Below are 17,423 nucleotides of genomic sequence, written 5' to 3'. Positions count from 1 at the left end.
TTTTAAATAGACAATTTAAAATATAGCTTAACAGTAGAATCTGGGCAATACTTAATTGCGCTAGCCATGAAAACTTCATTTAGAGCGGTCAGGACATATTGTTTTGTGAACGTTTGGCACCGGCTGTATTTATGAATAAATTGAAGATTTAAAAATATTAAGACGGTCACTAGCAAATGTTCATTTGACTTGATTATTCTATCAAATATTCTATTTTTAATTGAATAATCAGCAATTGGCTGGCAACCAGTTCAGGGCGTCTCCTGCCTACTGCCGCTGGGATAGGCAGCAGCAAGCCCGTGACCCTTGTGAGGATAAGCGGCTGTAAAAAAAAGATGGATGGATGGATAATTGAAAAATCTTTAAAAAAAAAAAAGTCTTCTTTAATGTGTATTACAAAAATGGTTAAGAAAGGTTAAAAAGTATGGTTTTCCTTTACAAACTCCAAAGCGGAAAGCCAAAATCATCAGCCAAATCAAATCTTTATTTTTTTGTTTACTCCCGATTTTATGGCGCCGACAACCCTGATAATGGCAACCTTTTCTACAGTTTACTAGAGCTTGAAAAATGTGCGATGTTTTCTGGCATGTTCAAGCCCCCCTTCCCCCAAAGGCAATTTTGAACAATAAACAGCGATTTCCTCGAGGACCTTCACACTGCCAGCTGCTCAGGCGTGAACTATAATCTGGTTTGGGTTACTTTTCACCCAAAAAGTATGACGCAGATGCCGTCAAGTTTACAATGTGCATACTGCAACGGCTAGAACTGAGGGGTGACGGTCATCATCAAAACCGTCGCAAGGATTTCAACATCTTTCGCCTTGAGGGTGGTATGCTCTCCTCCAGCGACATTGAGATGTTCTGCTTACGATTTGATATATGCGCGATGAAACTCAACGCAGCATCAAAAGCCTTTTGCTGATATTATTATTATTTTATCCACACGTGTATAAGCTGTTGCAGAGCAACACATTGTAAAACTGTTTATACAGACTCGGCAGTGAATGAACGGTCTTCGTGTGTAAAACACGCGTGGTGGGCGGCCACTTAAAAAGTCCTCCGATGGCTTTCTCAAATAATTAAGTAAATGAGTCACAAAAGTGAGAAAAGACTGGCGACAGGACGACGTACTCCAAAGTGGATAAATAGATTCCCATGGTGCATAATTATCCATGAGTGATGGGTTAGGGAGTTTGGGGAGTAACAAAGCAAAGAGTGACAAGAAGGCATGGAGGAACGAGGGAGCCCGGGCTCCCCTGATATTTCAACCTTCCTAAAAATAACCGTGATGAAGCAGAGGCATGAAGCGTACCCCTTGGAGTGGACAAAAAAAAAAAAAAGGGGCGACAATCTTGCCCGCATATTCAATAACATCACAGCCTACACCACAGGATATTTTATGCAACGGCTCTCAAATGGGGTACTTGTACCCCTGCGGGTACGTGGGATATTCACAGGGTTTCTGCAGTTTTCAACAAAACAAGTGCCAATGCTTTTAATGCTATGACAGCAACAATACGTTATCTTCTTTTCAAATTGAAAGCAAATTAATTGGAACATGAATTAACATCATGCTAAATTGAAGAAAATGTTCAAGAAAATACGTCAATGAAATATTAAGATATTTCTTTGAATGGAAAACTTCCCAAAAAGAGCCAGAAAGAAAAAAGATGTTACATTTTGGAGTTATAATCTGGAGTTGCTGAAAAAAAGCATGCCAAAAGATACCACATTTCACAGGGGCGTATATTGGAGGAAAAAAGGGAAAGAACGACTGCCCTACACCACAGGAAATATTGGTCAGGATGTTTTAGGGCAGCGGTTCTCAAATGGGGTTACAAGTACCCCTTGGGGCGCCTTGGAGCACGTCAGGGGATAGCCGAGATTTGACCAGGGTTTTGGCAGTTATCAGCAAATCTAATGCTTTTTAATCTCGTCAGTAGAGCAGTTTATTTTTCTTTTCAAATTAGGAGCAAATTTAATGGAAAATGAAATGATTGTTCCTCAAAAGAGTTAAAGTGACACGATTGCATTTTTTTTGCAAAGATTTATACAGCAGTGCTTTGTCATTAGTGACACAATTTTCATAAATAAATCAAACGGATGCTGTTACGCAATCTATCTTTTGGAGTTGCCAAACAAAAACATTTCACACATGATTGCAAAAAGGTTGAGAAAAAATGTTTCAGAGAAATCCTACAATCGGGCTTTTTCTGGCTTTGATTCCAAGATAGTAAAAACGCTCAAATTAACATTGATTATTTGTTATGTGTTTATTAACATTAATATGCGAAAAGCTTTCTGTTCGATCCTGGTGATTAACGACATCAGCAAGGTGGTGCTTTGCTACCTCAGGGAGACAAAAAATGTATCATGTATCTGCACCAAAACCATAAACAAACCCTGCTGCGCGCTCCACTTTTTACAGATTTTGTTTTGCTCCTCATTAGTCATTTCTGTCCTCTCATACATGGCAACAATCCCGAAGATATCTCAAGTCGCCGCACAAATTATTTGAACTGCTCGTTATCCCTGTGCATTTGAAAGTCATAGTGTCGAATCACTGAATAAGAATGAAATCAGACGGGGACATTTTTAACTCACCCTTCCGATGTGTCGTCAGGGAGACAGCAGCTTGATTTTCTTATGTCAACCTGTAGAAAAAAAAAAACATAACATAATTAGAAGGGGATGAACAGTGATTTAAACATGGATTCATTCAAGAAATTAACTTTGTATGATTTTAAAACGGCTTAAGTCTGGCTGACTATTCACAGCCAACTGAGTACACTGCACTGGTGCCATGTTGGAACATGGGCACTTTCCAACTGATTGGCTTAAGAGGAGATGACATACTGTATGTATTTTAGGACATTCTGCAAAAAAATGACCCAAAGCAAATCAAAAACAAGGACCATAAGTTCAGGCCAACCTGCTTGTGTCGCCCCCATTCTAAGCTAAGCTAGTGAACCGCAAAGCTCCGCGTGAGGGCGTTTGAGCAGTAAAATCAGGCAATTACAATTTCTCCCTCCCGAAATCATAACCCAGCAACATTTTCCGATAATCTTTAATTGGCAGCAGAGTGCACTCGCAAGCCTGAAACGACCTACTTGGTGCTTTGCTAAAGTGAAGCTTCGATTTAAAGCCTTAAAGCGGCGAAGTGAATCCAAAACATTAATGAGGGATGTCCTTGACACACTATGCATCTGCCTTGTTAATATTTTTTAATTTGATTCCAGTTGTGTGGCTGGCTTCGAGCTAAAAGCGGATCCTCACAACACTGAAACGGAATTATGTCTTCGCGCTCAGATGGGAGAGGCAACTGCGAGTTAGTGAAGAGTAGCATTGATGCGACCACAAAAAGAAAACAAATAAATAAAAAGCATGTGGAAAATATTCAGACAAAAACAAGACTGCTTTAAATGTTTAGGTTGTACATTTAGTAAACATCATTCATAACGTGCATACCGATCCGCCTGTCGATCTCCCATTCCATCCTACTATCACTTGTGAACAAGACATCAAGATACTTGAACTCCTCCAATTAGGGCAGGTCCTCATCCCTGACCCGGAGAGGGTAGTCCATCTTTTTCCGACTGAGGACCATGGTCTCAGATTTGGAGGTTCTGCCACTTTTGCAAGGTTGGTTTCAAAATTTCGTTTTTAAAAAGAAAATTTAAATGAAAAAAATTATTCAAAGTAAATCGATCTATCACCCAGCCCTCGTGAGGAGGCAATGTAACTGAGAATGAAGATTGGGGCTTTTTTCTTTTTTTTTTTAGCAGTGCCGGATTAGTCCATTTGAGTCTAACAACTCTGAACAACCTCTGCGATTTGCTTTGGGGATTGCGCGACGTCTGCTCCTGCCTTGCCACACAAGCGGGAATCGCATTAGAATATTGCATTAGAGAGCAGAAATTTGCAGAAATGGAGTGTAATGACCTGACCTAGCCCTGAAACGCCTCTGAGCGCTAGCAAGGAATTTGCATGATGTGATTTATCATGACAGTCATTATTACTGAAATGCTAAGTCTGTTGCAAATGTTCCAGAATTATCAGTTGTTTTGGCCACCTTGCAGTGGCGCGCTCGAGAAGCAAACTAAAACAGATGCCAATAATAAACTCAGGAGCTCCCCTCATGAGCTTCTAAAAACGTAGACCAAAAACACTGAGGAAAGATCAGCTTAGAAGGGCCACTTGATGTTAATGGAAAGTACCCAAAGCTAATTCAAGCCTTCGACATTCCGCAATTAATTTTTTAAGAGAGTCAGAAAAGTCCACTCGGACATTTGACATTCACCAGAGGGAATGTTTGAGGGTGGATTTTTTTTTTTTTACCTCCACAACAAATGCCCAGAAGACTTGAACTTCCAACTCAAAAGTGTCTCTTAGTGAACTAGACAATAAGAGATTAACAGTAAAAGCCAATGTTATGTTGAATCATGAAATCAAGAGCGCAGCACAATCAGCGGCAGCTGTGTAGCCTTAAGAAAAACACTTCTTATTCCAGGCGAACGGGAAATGAAAGAGCGACAATTGTTAAGTAGCAAAAACCAGTCTGGAGCAATGGGGGAAAGGTCATGTGTTCTCACAAGTCCAGATTTGCCCTGTTCTGCCATTGATGGAGGCATCACGGTTGGAATTCTACCTATTTCAAACGGAGGTGAGCTATTTAGTGTGTGTGTATATATATATATATATATATATATATATATATATATATATATATATATATATATATATATATATATATATATATATATATATAATTATTTCTGTTGAAATAAAAAGTTTAATAAACACAGACCTATGCAAAAGTATTCCAAAGACCTCCACAGTCAGGAAGTGTCACTGACCGATTACTGCAAGATGAGTGGCCAAGATAAGCAACTTTTAGTCAGACAAATCGCATGCAGATGGCTTGGATAAGCATGGAGGTTTTGCCAAGCTATTTCAAATAGATCGATAATGTCTGCGGTGTTTATGGGATCTCATTGCACGCTGGCTACGGCAGATATCCAACGCCCGCCACTGTCCCCTGTGACCTTCTTGAAACATTAAATGATATTGAGATATTAGGTGTATAGTCAATGGGGAGTTTAAAAAAAAAAAAAAAAGCAGACAAACCATTTTTTTTTCATTTTGGCTAATGCACTTCCATTAGCAGCCTTTAAACGTTAGCATTTTTCAGTCCCCCAACCAGCACAAAGTAATTTCTGACAAAATAAGACAATGGATGAAAATAAATGAATAAATAAATAAATACAATTTGATGTGCTCGAAAATGGTGTCACTAATTCTATTGAGCGTTTAAAAATATATAGGAAAAAAACATTTTGCAAATGAGTCACTATAACACAATACAGCAATAAATACCTTCATGTTTCAATTAATTTCCTCTTAATTTGAAAAGGGAACTTTCGTGTTTGATGAAAAATATTTAAATTAGATTTGCTGATACCTGCAGAAGCTTTCAAAATCTCACATATCGCCTTAAGTGACTTCATCCATTTTTTTACTCGGCAACTCCAGAATATGTTTTATTTCTGGCTTGTCTGCTAGAAAACTGCATCACTGATTAAAATCTGCATTCATATAAAAGTTGACCAAAGGCAGAAAACGTTTTGCAAATGAGTAACTACAACACAATTTAGCAATAAGCTGTTTGCATAAATTTAATCTTAATTTGCAAGGATGCACACCTCCTATCACGGCATAAAATTTTTGTATGAGATGTGCCGGTACTTGCAGAAACCATGTTCAAATCCTGCCCATTTGAGAGCTGCTAGTGTACTTCCTCAACAATCGCCATAAATGTCTCAAGACCAAGAATGGTGAATGAGCAACTGCATTTTCAGGAGCAGGTGCAATCAAAAGGTCAAATGATGCTCTTGCATTTGATTCCAGCTAAATAGAGAAAAATTAGGCAGATGGCACAACAGCTGATGGCTTAGGGAGTTGTTTGCTTCCAAAAAGCGTTTGCTTCTGGAGAAAAAAAAAAAAAAGTGAGGGATTAGAATGGGAGTCACATCGTAGGGAAGCAGCAGAAGGGGAGGGAATGACTCATTCTGACTCTCAAGGTATCTTGAAGGAATTACCACCCTTGCCAAAACGATTGCAGCTCCACACCTACACACACTTGAAACCTGTAAATTTCACTCCGAAATAATAGCCTTCCATCTTTTGAATTAAGACAGCTGATCAAAAGCAACCCGTAAGACAAATTGTGGCATGAACGCAGCACGATGAAAACTTGTCAAGGCCGAATTTAATTGAAATACTGCTTCAAGTAAAGAAAAATTCCAGCCGAAGTAAATAGGTTATGCCTCAATTTTAACAGCTTGCACAGCACCTCTGTGGAAAAAAAAGAAGCATGTCAGCCAAACATCCATTGAGAGCCACACAGGATTCAGTTGCAGTTTGGCTGAAAGCACGAAAGACAGCGTAACGGCACTGAAGGTTAATTGAGGAAATAACTACAACATAGAGAGGGCATACTACACAATGAATTGCTGAAAAACGGCATACAGCAGACATACGTTGTCTTTGCGTACACAATCTACCCACTTGCGTTTAATACATGTGCCCTGTTACTTGTTTGTTGTTTATACCTCGCTCTTTTGTCTTAATTTAGTACTTATGACATTCGTGTGGATGGCAAAGTAAGAATTCCATTGTACGGAGAAACCGGTTTCTGCACGGTGCACATAACAATAAACACTTTGAATTGACTTCCATTTACAACTGCACACTGAAAATAGAATGGTCAAAAAAATAAATACAGCAGGTATCAGCATATCTACTTTGTTTTTCAATGCTGTGTCTGCAACAGTATATTTTTCTTTTCAAATTAAGAGCAAATTAATTGGGAGATTAAGCAACTTTATCCTTAATTGTGTTATTGTGATTCCTTTAAAAAAATACTACTGGATTTCCCATACTTTTATCGATCTGAAAAAAGTGGTCTGAACATCTCGAATAACTAGGAACTACATCAAATTTGACTCAAATTTTAGCTCAAATTTTACCAATTTTGGGTCAGTTTGACCAGTTTTCAGGGGGTGAGTTTTGTTGCAAACTAATGTGAATTTGTACTTGAGTCGGAACAGGCACAATTCTATCACTAAACTGCACCATTAAGACGAGACCAATTAAAGTACTGTCACGACAGTAGGCACACATCACTTGTTCTTGAAAAGCACATAACACCCGCAGGTGTGTTGTAATATAAAAGATAAACCAGTGGTTAATTGCTCATTGCCACAGGGGAAGCAGTGACATCAATAATTCCCTCCATCACATGTTAACGTCTAAATAATATGACTGAATGTGACATGTGCCTGGCTGTAAAGAACGCACATGCATACAACCAGACATGCCATCCATGCAAGTCAAATGTCACGTCAGGCTAGAAAAGCCAGTCTCTCAGTGGTCTGGGAAGTATTTGCCATGAGCATGGGTGGATATTAGATTCTGAAGGTAGGATTGCTGTCAGCAAAAACATTGGGGTTTATTAAAATTACAGCTCTAAAAGTAGTTGGGTTTTTTTTAATATATATTTAGGTAAAGTTAAAGTTAAATAAATTATTACATTACTATCAAACTGGTGAGGTATTTTTTTTTATAAGTCATCCAATCAGCTCCCCCATGCATGGGGAGGGAAAAAAAAAGTGACTGACAATTACCGTAATTCCCCAAATATAAGACAAACCTGTGTATAAGACTCTGAAATTTACCTCCAATAAAACGTACCAACACTTTAGCAACAATGTACAAAACTTATAGCAAAACTAAATAAATCTAATCTTCCTAAACATTTCATGTCACATTTCAGTTCAAGGATAAGGATGGACTTGAACGGTTGAAAATAATGCCGCAACAACTGCAGCTAACACAAGCTGCTGTTAGCTGCATTTGCTGCTAAGAGCCACCTGATGTCCAGCCATTACAGTAATTATTGTAAGTAAGAATATGGCAGATATAATATATATATATATATATATATATTTTTTTTTTCTCACATCTGTGCCTCAAAACTCTGCGTTTTGATGGATCAATCACATTGAACCCTGTTTAGATGTCCATTAAATGAGAAAAGACAAGCTCATTAAAAGTGTCTGACAGACAGAATCGGCAGTAAGTGAAACCTTGACTTTTTAAAACAGAGAACCAGGGTTTTTCCGCAGAATACTCTTCTTCTCCCTTAAGGAGTCACCACACAGTAGCCTCCAACTAAGCCTGTCTCCAGTTCTCTTACACCAAATACCTTCGTGTCTTCTTTCACTACATCTATAAACCTCCTCTTTGTTCTTTTTCGAGGGCTTCTGCCTGGCAATTCAACTCCTCCGGACATGTCTGAACCATCTCAATCTGGCCTCTCTGACTTCATGTCCAAAATCTCTAACATGTGCTTTGGTCATTCCCAAAAAGAACCTCAGCATCTTCATCTGTGCTAACCTCCAGCTCTGCCTCCAGCATTTCTCTCAGTGGCACTGTCTCCGGGCCAAACAGCATTGCTGGTTTCACCACTTGCACCACGGAATATTTAAGAACCGAAACAAATAGTAATAACCGGTGCTTTGAAAACAGGTGGCAATGAATGAGTTAAGCGTGTGCTGTGCTGGCAATTACCACGTGAACCACAAATTTAAGAGCAGTAACAACACACATGTTGATGTTTATTGTCATGAGTATGGGAGTTCTGCAGAGAGAAAATCGTTAAAAATACAAAAACACAGTATTTGTCGACTTGAGTTGATTTCCGGCCCATTTGCACAGCTGGACATGCGGAAAACCAACATTGATGTGGCGCCTTGATTAACCCTGCGGCTTTAGTACATGCTATAGATTATGAGTCACAAGCACTCATTAGAGAAGGAAACGGAGCGGCTGCATTAGGAGGTCAATGCCATTTGATTGCTCCCATCACATACATTGTGAGACAGCTCGGTCACCTTGGGCTACACTCAATAGATTTATGAAAGGGCGGACAAAAAAAAATAGCTTTTAAAATTAAAAGGCATACAAGCAACATCTTTAAATGAAACACCCAGTTTCAATATGATTGCACAAACTTTGTAGGAGGAGTTTCCAAAACTCAAGCAGATTTATTCTTAGGCTTTAGCAGATGCCGGGAGCAGAGTACTGCCAGAGTTTTACAGTGACTGATCTTTCATGACAGACAAAATATTGCGTTAGTAATAAGTAATAATGAATCAAAAATAACCACGAAATAAACTGGTTTCGCAATCCACTTTATTGCAATTTTTTAACCTGCCTATTTGGATTATTGACGGAATAATCAATAGGATAATCGATTCTAAAAATATTTGATAGTGACGGCGGGATCCTCCCATGGAAAAACGTACTTGATCGTGGCAGTAGCCGATTGGATTCAAGCTGACGGATATAAAAGGCACATGGCAGTGAATGTTAGCATAAACAGAGATTAAACGGAACGGTGAGAAAGCAAAATGTGTTCAGGGTTAACATTATATAAAACACAGCAGTTGGGTTCAATTAGCCAACATCCTTCGTAACCCGAAGGGTTTAGCACTCCATCTTCCTGCACCGGTACCAACAAATAAACAAAAATGCGGTCCTAGGGTTGCGCTAAATATAAAACAGATCGACGGCATTCAAATCTGCATTCCGAGAGTTATAACCTTCATGTTAAGCAGAAAAAAAAAGAAGATTTCCTGTACACACACGTTTGAATCATGACACCCTGTTCAACCTGCCAAGCACTAAGTGGTTGGTCTTGGCCTCTGCTGCCACAGGCAGATGGTCGAATGATTTGTACAACGGCCACGGAAATAAATCACAATAAAATCCTGTTCATACCCAACCCATGCTATTTCAGCCATAACATTACTGGCACAACATTAAGTCAAACATTCAGCGCATGTTGCTGTCCTTAGAACGTTGCAGCCATTGCATTTATGGACAGAGAGGACATTCTCCTGCACTAAACAAGTATCTATGGAACCTTAAATATCTGACACCAGAAACTTTAACCTTGAAAAGACAAAGAAGATTGAGATGGAAACACGACAATTTCGATTCTGAAAAACATTCAAATTAGAATTGCGCTCAAAAGCCAGGATAACATTGAAAGCTGTTGTTTTTTTTTGTGGTATAGTCTTTCCTTGGTTATTGCAGCGGTCATGTCCCCAAAAAGGCCCACAAAGTAGAGTTTGATTAGCTTCTTTTATGTTTTTTTTTTTTAATCTAAATCGCCACATGTGGTCAGTCTTTCATAATTGAATGAATCAATGGATGGATGCATTTGAAATGAGAGTGAAAGGTTCAGCGAACAAACCAAACCCATAACAAGGGGGTTCATCCTTGGAAAGCTACATTTGAGAGCCGGTTGCATCAGGGCAAATGCCTCATTTGGTAATGTCAGATGCGGCCTTCTTTCTGCTAAATTTGGAGAAGACAGCATAGAATGTCCCAGCTATGTCGGAATGAGTTGCTGTTTCACTCTTGAAGGTCACCATTGTAAAAGACATTCCTTTTTTCAACTGAGCTTTTACTTGGTGAAATGAAGGTTCAATAATAACAACAACAACAATATACAATTATGATCATTTATTTATTTTAAAAATGTGAAGGTTCGTTAATTCAGTCAAGTTCTCAGATTCACGTGGTTCATTTAAAAAAAAAAAAAAAAAAACTAACTGTTCATTATTAATGGTGTGCCTATTTTCTACTCTATGCACAAATGAGTGATGCAGTGGCTAGTTATTCCAATTAAGGTACGCATGTCCTGTTAGATGGCGCAATGAGGGTAAACCACTCATCTTCGTGATGCGCTTTCTAAGAATACTGTGCATTATGCCAAAGCACCATATGGAATCGAGTAATGGAGTAAATGGGCAAGGAGCTGAAATGACAATCAGTTGATGTGACAAGGGCCCAAGCAAAATTATTATTTTTTTTTTTTTTAACTTCTATTCGTAACGGTATACAGAACATATGTAATGAATCGACAGGGGATGAATGTGTACATCTTTCCTGCTGACTGAACTGCCATTTGTCCTTTCTGATACTTTATGTAAGTCGTGTGTGCCTGACTCGTTTGCTCCAAGATTATCACGGATAACAATGTGCATTCATATGAAACCTAACAAAAAATATTTTTTCAAAATAGTCACCAGAACAAGTAGTATTAATTTGCATTGTTCCAATGAATTTGCTCTTAATTTGAAAACAAAATTGAAAAAAGATTTTTCCTACATAGGTAATATTATAACCAGGGTATGTTGGTCATCCAAGAAGTGCGCCAACAGACCTGCCTTCTTACAAATAAAGGAGAAACATGATATAAAATTAGATGTGAACTGTCACAGAGGATCAAGAAGATCACAGTAGAAAAATGGTCATCAGCAGTAAAAGAAAAATATACATCAACAAACAATGTGCTTATCAGAATTATTTAAATTTAATGACTGATGGACGCCTGAAGAATTTTTGCACTGCCGTCACTGAATTAACATTTCCTTCCGACAAGCACTGCACGCCGGCTTCTACTGAGCCAACAGGCTTTTTCTCCGTCTTTCTTCAACCTAATCCTCCCTTGGCTGTCGACCTCATGGAGACAGAGGACACGCTTAAGGATTCAGCCGGAGACGCTCTTTCACAAAACAGAGAAAGCGTCCCTTCCTCACTCTACTTAAGTGCGCCTGTTTGTGTGTCATTTGAGCATGATATTTCAGTTGCTGGCTGCTAAGATGATTGTAGCGTGCTTCACTCAGACCTCTTTTCAGAATGAATGGGCGCGCAGGTCATTCATAGCATTGTGCGGATGATCGGTATTATATTAGTCAGTAAACAGCTGGATTCCAGTTGACCAATAAATGATGACTTCAGCAGTGATGAGTCAAATGAGAAAAAAAAAAAAGCTTGCATTTCAGCAACAAGGTTTACTTTTAGATTTTGCTAAGCCAAAATTTTGAATCCCCCAGGGTCAGAAATCCTGGACGCTTAAGAACTAAAGAATTGGTTTTGTCCATTGCCAGCTTTTCATTTGTTGGCCAAATGGGCCGCCGTTTAGATGAAAAAATAAATAAATAAATAAATAAAATAACGACAAATTAATATAATAACTTGAAAATTTGCAAACCGTTTTTCTTTTCTTCTTTTCGTCATTGTTAAACCTCCATGTAGAGGTGTAAACATGTTTTGGTTATCAAACAATCATTTTAATAAGAGTGATTATTTGAAGAATTGATTACCTTGATATTGCTCAAATCCTCTGATTTCGGCAACCCAATCGCTTAATCAAAATAAGACATTCGCAAATATCTACTTTTAGATTGAAAACAATGGCCAAACCAGTAACTGAAGCACCTTCAAAAAAGTTGACTTCAACATAAGTCCCTGTCATTCAATATTGATTAATTGTTGCTGAACTGATTTTAATCTTTAAACAATACAAAATATACATCGATAATGGCTAATAAACTGATCAAGAAAAGAAAAAAATGTAATAAAATTTTATGAAAAAAAAATTGGATACAAATATTTGACGAGATAATCGATAAAATAAGACTATAAAAATAGGCGATAGTGATAGGCTTACTTTAATGTGATGTTACCGGTCATCAATCCAATTCATGTTGGCAAATTCGGTGGTTCTCAAGCCCTGCAAAATATTTTTTTTCAGACAAGTAAACCCAATATATATGCATCAGTAGTAAAAATTAACCAAACAAATGCATACAATGTTTTACTCTAATTAATTTGTTCTCAAATTGAAAAGAAAGTTGTACCGGTCCTGTCAGTAAAAAGCATTAAATTAGATTTGCTGATACCAGCAGAAACCCTGGGCAAATGCAAATAAAAATTCAATTTCCATGTTTATAACAAATGTGTTGAAATTACATGAAACAATTTGCCAAGAAAGCGCACACACAGCGTACAGTTTATAAATGTTTATAGCCATTACATTATCACGGGTGAAAATTCCACCATGCGATGCTAAATGCATCATTCGTTGAAGTGCTTTTAGAGTCCACTGATGCGTGCTTGAGATATCACTTGTGACACATGGTCAAACAATGAAGTGTGTCCTTGAGGCAATTGGGGTAATTGCAAAAACATCAGGACAGAGTGACACCATATCCAGCGCAAATTTAATTGAAACACGATCCATTGGATTACAAAAGAACTCCTGCTTTTTCCTTTTAAAAATAATGCCATAAATGGAAGACCTAAGATGGATGCAAGTCTGTTTGGACAAGTCTGGAATATAGAAAGCACGAAGCCCCCAGACAACATGTGCAGAAGCAGCTACCATATTTCTCAGTACAAGCTGACGTTGTTTATAAGCCGACCCCCCTTTTTTGTGTGTGTGTATTAAAAATGACGGTAGTTTAATATGAATTTCTACATTGTACATTGAGTAACATACCGTTGGTGATAAATGTCCGTCAGCACCCCATGCCCCTTTTTACTTAGTGAAATTTGGATGTTCATCTGCAATCTTTTTAGTACTAACTACAATCAGCCATCAGACAATTGGACAATAGTCATTTTTCAGTACCACCAAGCAGAGAAATGGAGAAATGTGTCCAGTTGAGTGAATAAACTGGGTTGGTTCACCTCACTATTTGTCCTTCACAGCTATAACACAGCACAAAGCTGCCTTTACCAGAGATGTATTTGTAGTGGCTACCTGTTTTGGTCCTGGTTTCAGGTTTCTTGCTGGAAAAATCATTCTGAGATGTGTTTCAGATGTGTCTTTCTCTGATTGGCTCTTGGCCATTAAATGCAAGATAGAAGTTTTTTGATTCCTTAATGAAAGAGGTTTTTTAGTAAATTCAACATATCACTTGTAATGTATGTGATATTCCAGACTTGTCCAAACATATACACACATATATATATATATACACATATATAAATATTTATATATATAACATTTTCTGTGGGATATCTGAATAACTAAAAAACTGAATCCCAGAATTAATATTGATATTGTTTTGGTTTGTGTAGTAGATACTAGTTGTGTGGTGTGTACTGTGACTTCAAGCAAAACTATTTTATGATTGAGCAACTATCAAAACAACCGTAACATAGCAACAAAAATACAGCACAACCATTAATTAATGTCAGGTTCTGTTATTTGGCAAAACGACCTCCAGACACAAGTATGGACCTCATTTGCTGCTGTTAGGCCAGAGGCCAGCAAGAACAACTCGACAGGCACAAAATAGATACATTGTTTAAATTCAGTCTTTGGGCTGGATTCAACAAATTACTGCTTGGAAAGAAAGCAGTGCTCTGCCTTTTCACGTTCAAGTCTGCAAACCAACAGTAATAAGATGAATAGTTTCATGAGTTTATAAACATATAAAAGCAGTCGAGTGACATTTGGACAAGCAGCTTACAACAAAAACTCCAGCGACAACAAGATGTACATGTGCGCTTGCTAGCTTTGACAACCAAGGGACCCTGACTGTTTAAGAGTGAAATTTTGACTATGTTTCTTAGGACAGCATTTGTTTATTTGTGTTAAAATGTTGAAATTTCATATGACTAGCAAAATCGTCACTCATGTAAATTAATGCAAATGCACCATCAGAAAAAAACATACCTACATAAAGATCAATTTCATCAGCCGTTTTTATTTGAAGTTGTTTCCTTCATCGAAAAATAACAGTATTTCCTATTGTATAATGTACTATACATCATCCTGAAACTGCGTTTTAATCATCCTGTTTATAAGGTGGAAGGGGGCTCAGTATCCTTCAAATGAAGTTGTTTTTAAGCAAGGATTAGATCGGGGGCGCCCATTTAGAAAAGGATGACAAGCAAACTCATGATACACAGGCAAGCTCATCAGCTAAATCACAATAATAACATTCATCTCTGCCATTGAGCAATTTCACATCGGCCCCATAAATCATGAAAGCCTGCCTGTTCTGCTGCAAGCGGGCCGCGAACGAGGAGAGAAAATTAAGATTGTAAGAGCAACAGACACAAAGCCTCGGGCAATGTGATTAAACAATTAAATTATTTATCTGCAGTGGTATTTTCTTCAGAAGCGCAGAATTGGAACCCGAAGCATGTACACATTGTATTTAACCCACCTTGAATTGACTGGATGGATGGATGGATGGATGGATGGATGGATGGATGGATGGATGGATGGATGGATGGATGGATGGATGGATGGATGGAAGGATGGAAAAAGTAACAGAGCTCGGGCAATGTGACTAAACTTGTGATTCAATTTATACGGTGTGGTATTTTCTCAGCAGAACAGAATTGGAATTGAAGCATGTCTACATTGTATTTAGCTGATCTTAATTTGGCCAATGGATCGAAATGAAAATAGTAATAATACTTAATACTCATAATCATAGTTTTCTTAGGGGCCAGTAGCATTCAACGAGAAAAGTCACATGAAGTGCTAAAACATATTCCTTCAGCTTTGATACTACATCCAAAGAGTGAAATATTCCTTTGCCAAATTCATTGTTTATTCAGTTAAATGATAACTGGAAGATCCTAGCAGATCCTCCAATAATATTTTCATTTTTTCAATTTTGGAATAATCTAATTATAAATATTTCACTAAAGTTCTATGGTGGTAACACATAGAATAATAACGTCGGTTTACAACGTCCCTGCCTTACGTTTTTTGCACTTTATGACATAGACTGCAACATTGATTTGTCTCTATCTTCAAGCGTTTTTAAGTAATTGGTCCTATTTTCTGGTCGCGTCAAACTGCCTGAGCTACAACGTGTCACTAAGATGCGGGTCAGCTATTGGTCCGCTCACCGTGTCACTAAGATGGTGTCACTAAGATGCAACATTCTGAAGACTTGATTGTAGTGTGAGTGCTTACAATATCATATTTATTGTGCATTTTAGTGCTTAATTCAAACTTTAATTCATTAGCCATGGGCCCCAAGAGTGCTTGTGATGTTAAAGGGAGGCAAGAAGACAATTAGTATGAAAACGAAGCTGGAGATAATCAAGAAATACGAAGAAGGCTAGGCTTGGCTAGGCTACCCTTGCAAGAGAATACGGCCATACAAACTCAAGTCACGTCACTCAAAGGTAAATAAATATTTCATAGATTGTTTTTATTTATGTTATTTAATTGTATACATGTATAATATATATAAGTAGTACTTACTATACTATTTTGTTATCAATTTTTAATATGTATATACAATTTTGATGTTTTTACCTGTGGTTTTACACTCATTAGCTAATTAGCATAGGTTTCTATTGCGCGCCATACGACACCCAAAACTTAAGCATGCCATGACATCTTGTTAAGTCTAATTAACAGGGTGTGAAAAGTTTTTGGTTGGACTCACGATGCATCAATAAATAAACAAAGTGAAGAAGGTAAGAAGGGGGGGTGGAGGGGGGGGGGGGGCACAGGCAGTATTTCCACTGGGAGACGTGAATGTCACAGCAATGCTCTTTGCTAAATAACACTGCGTTGGAGGACCTTTAAGTCAGGCGAGGTTTCCTAATAGAGAAGAAATTCCAAAACTGACTACAAACGACAGTTTGCCGGAAGGCTGACTTTATCTTTGCCTGAACTCTTATTACACCATGAAATGGAGGACTTACACAACTTGCTTGTCATTAAGGATGGGCCTTTTTTTCCAATCTTGACTGTTGCAGTCAAGCTAGAAAATATATTTTGGACACATGAATGTGGACACGAGACTTCGGCTGTGCTGGAGCCTTTGCAAGGAATGGAAGGTGCTTTATAGTTACTAACACTGTTGTTTTTTAGGGATAGACTGATTACGGTATTCTGTATTTTGACAAATGTCGGCATCAGCCGATATTTGTCATAATAAATCCAATTTGATATTGTTTGAACTTTAGGGAACTAAAGTTTTTGTTAACATTATAAAAGATTTGGCTGACCCTGGGAGTACCGCACCTTTCTTTTTTACTTGAAATTAAAACAAAAGAGACATTTTGACGTGTTATTTTGGCATTTTGTACAACATAAAATACATTTGATATACTTATAGCTGTGTACGTTTTCATTTAACTTTTAAAACCTGTTGATGACCATGGGGACTCCCGGAACGTTTTGTCACAACATTTATTAGTTTTAAATTTGTTTGATAAAATAAAAATAAATAAATCAGCAACTTAAACATTTGAAAGGTTGTTTAATAAACACATGCTTAAAGACACGGGTTTGAACGAGAAAAAAAAGTCAACAATATGTATATTTTTTACCAAAATGAATATCAACTCTTATACTCCAATTATTATAATCATACTAGTTGTATGACGACATAAAACGAAAAGAAAACCAAGCACAAAAGAAGATCCTCACTACTATTCTGAATACTTTAAGTATGCACAATTGAAACACCAGTGTGATTTTTGTAAAGCTGAGGGGGGAGAGGATGAGCAGGGGAAAAA

General features: G+C 37.7%; 1 protein-coding gene across 1 annotated transcript in view; it reads right to left on the bottom strand.

Annotated features, from left to right (window-relative positions):
* Positions 1-17,423, bottom strand: part of adarb1b (adenosine deaminase RNA specific B1b) — an 83,104-nt gene that overhangs the window by 53,153 nt on the left and 12,528 nt on the right. The window contains exon 2 of the mRNA XM_088415564.1: positions 2,604-2,653. The gene's annotated coding sequence lies outside the window, so the exon portion shown is untranslated. The remainder of the gene's footprint in view (positions 1-2,603; positions 2,654-17,423) is intronic.

The sequence above is a fragment of the Hippichthys cyanospilos genome, chromosome 5 (genome assembly GCF_059441005.1).
Source record: "Hippichthys cyanospilos isolate Australia breed blue-spotted pipefish chromosome 5, RoL_Hcya_1.0, whole genome shotgun sequence".
Lineage (NCBI taxonomy): Eukaryota > Metazoa > Chordata > Actinopteri > Syngnathiformes > Syngnathidae > Hippichthys > Hippichthys cyanospilos.
This window is presented reverse-complemented; position numbering and strand designations above follow the sequence as displayed.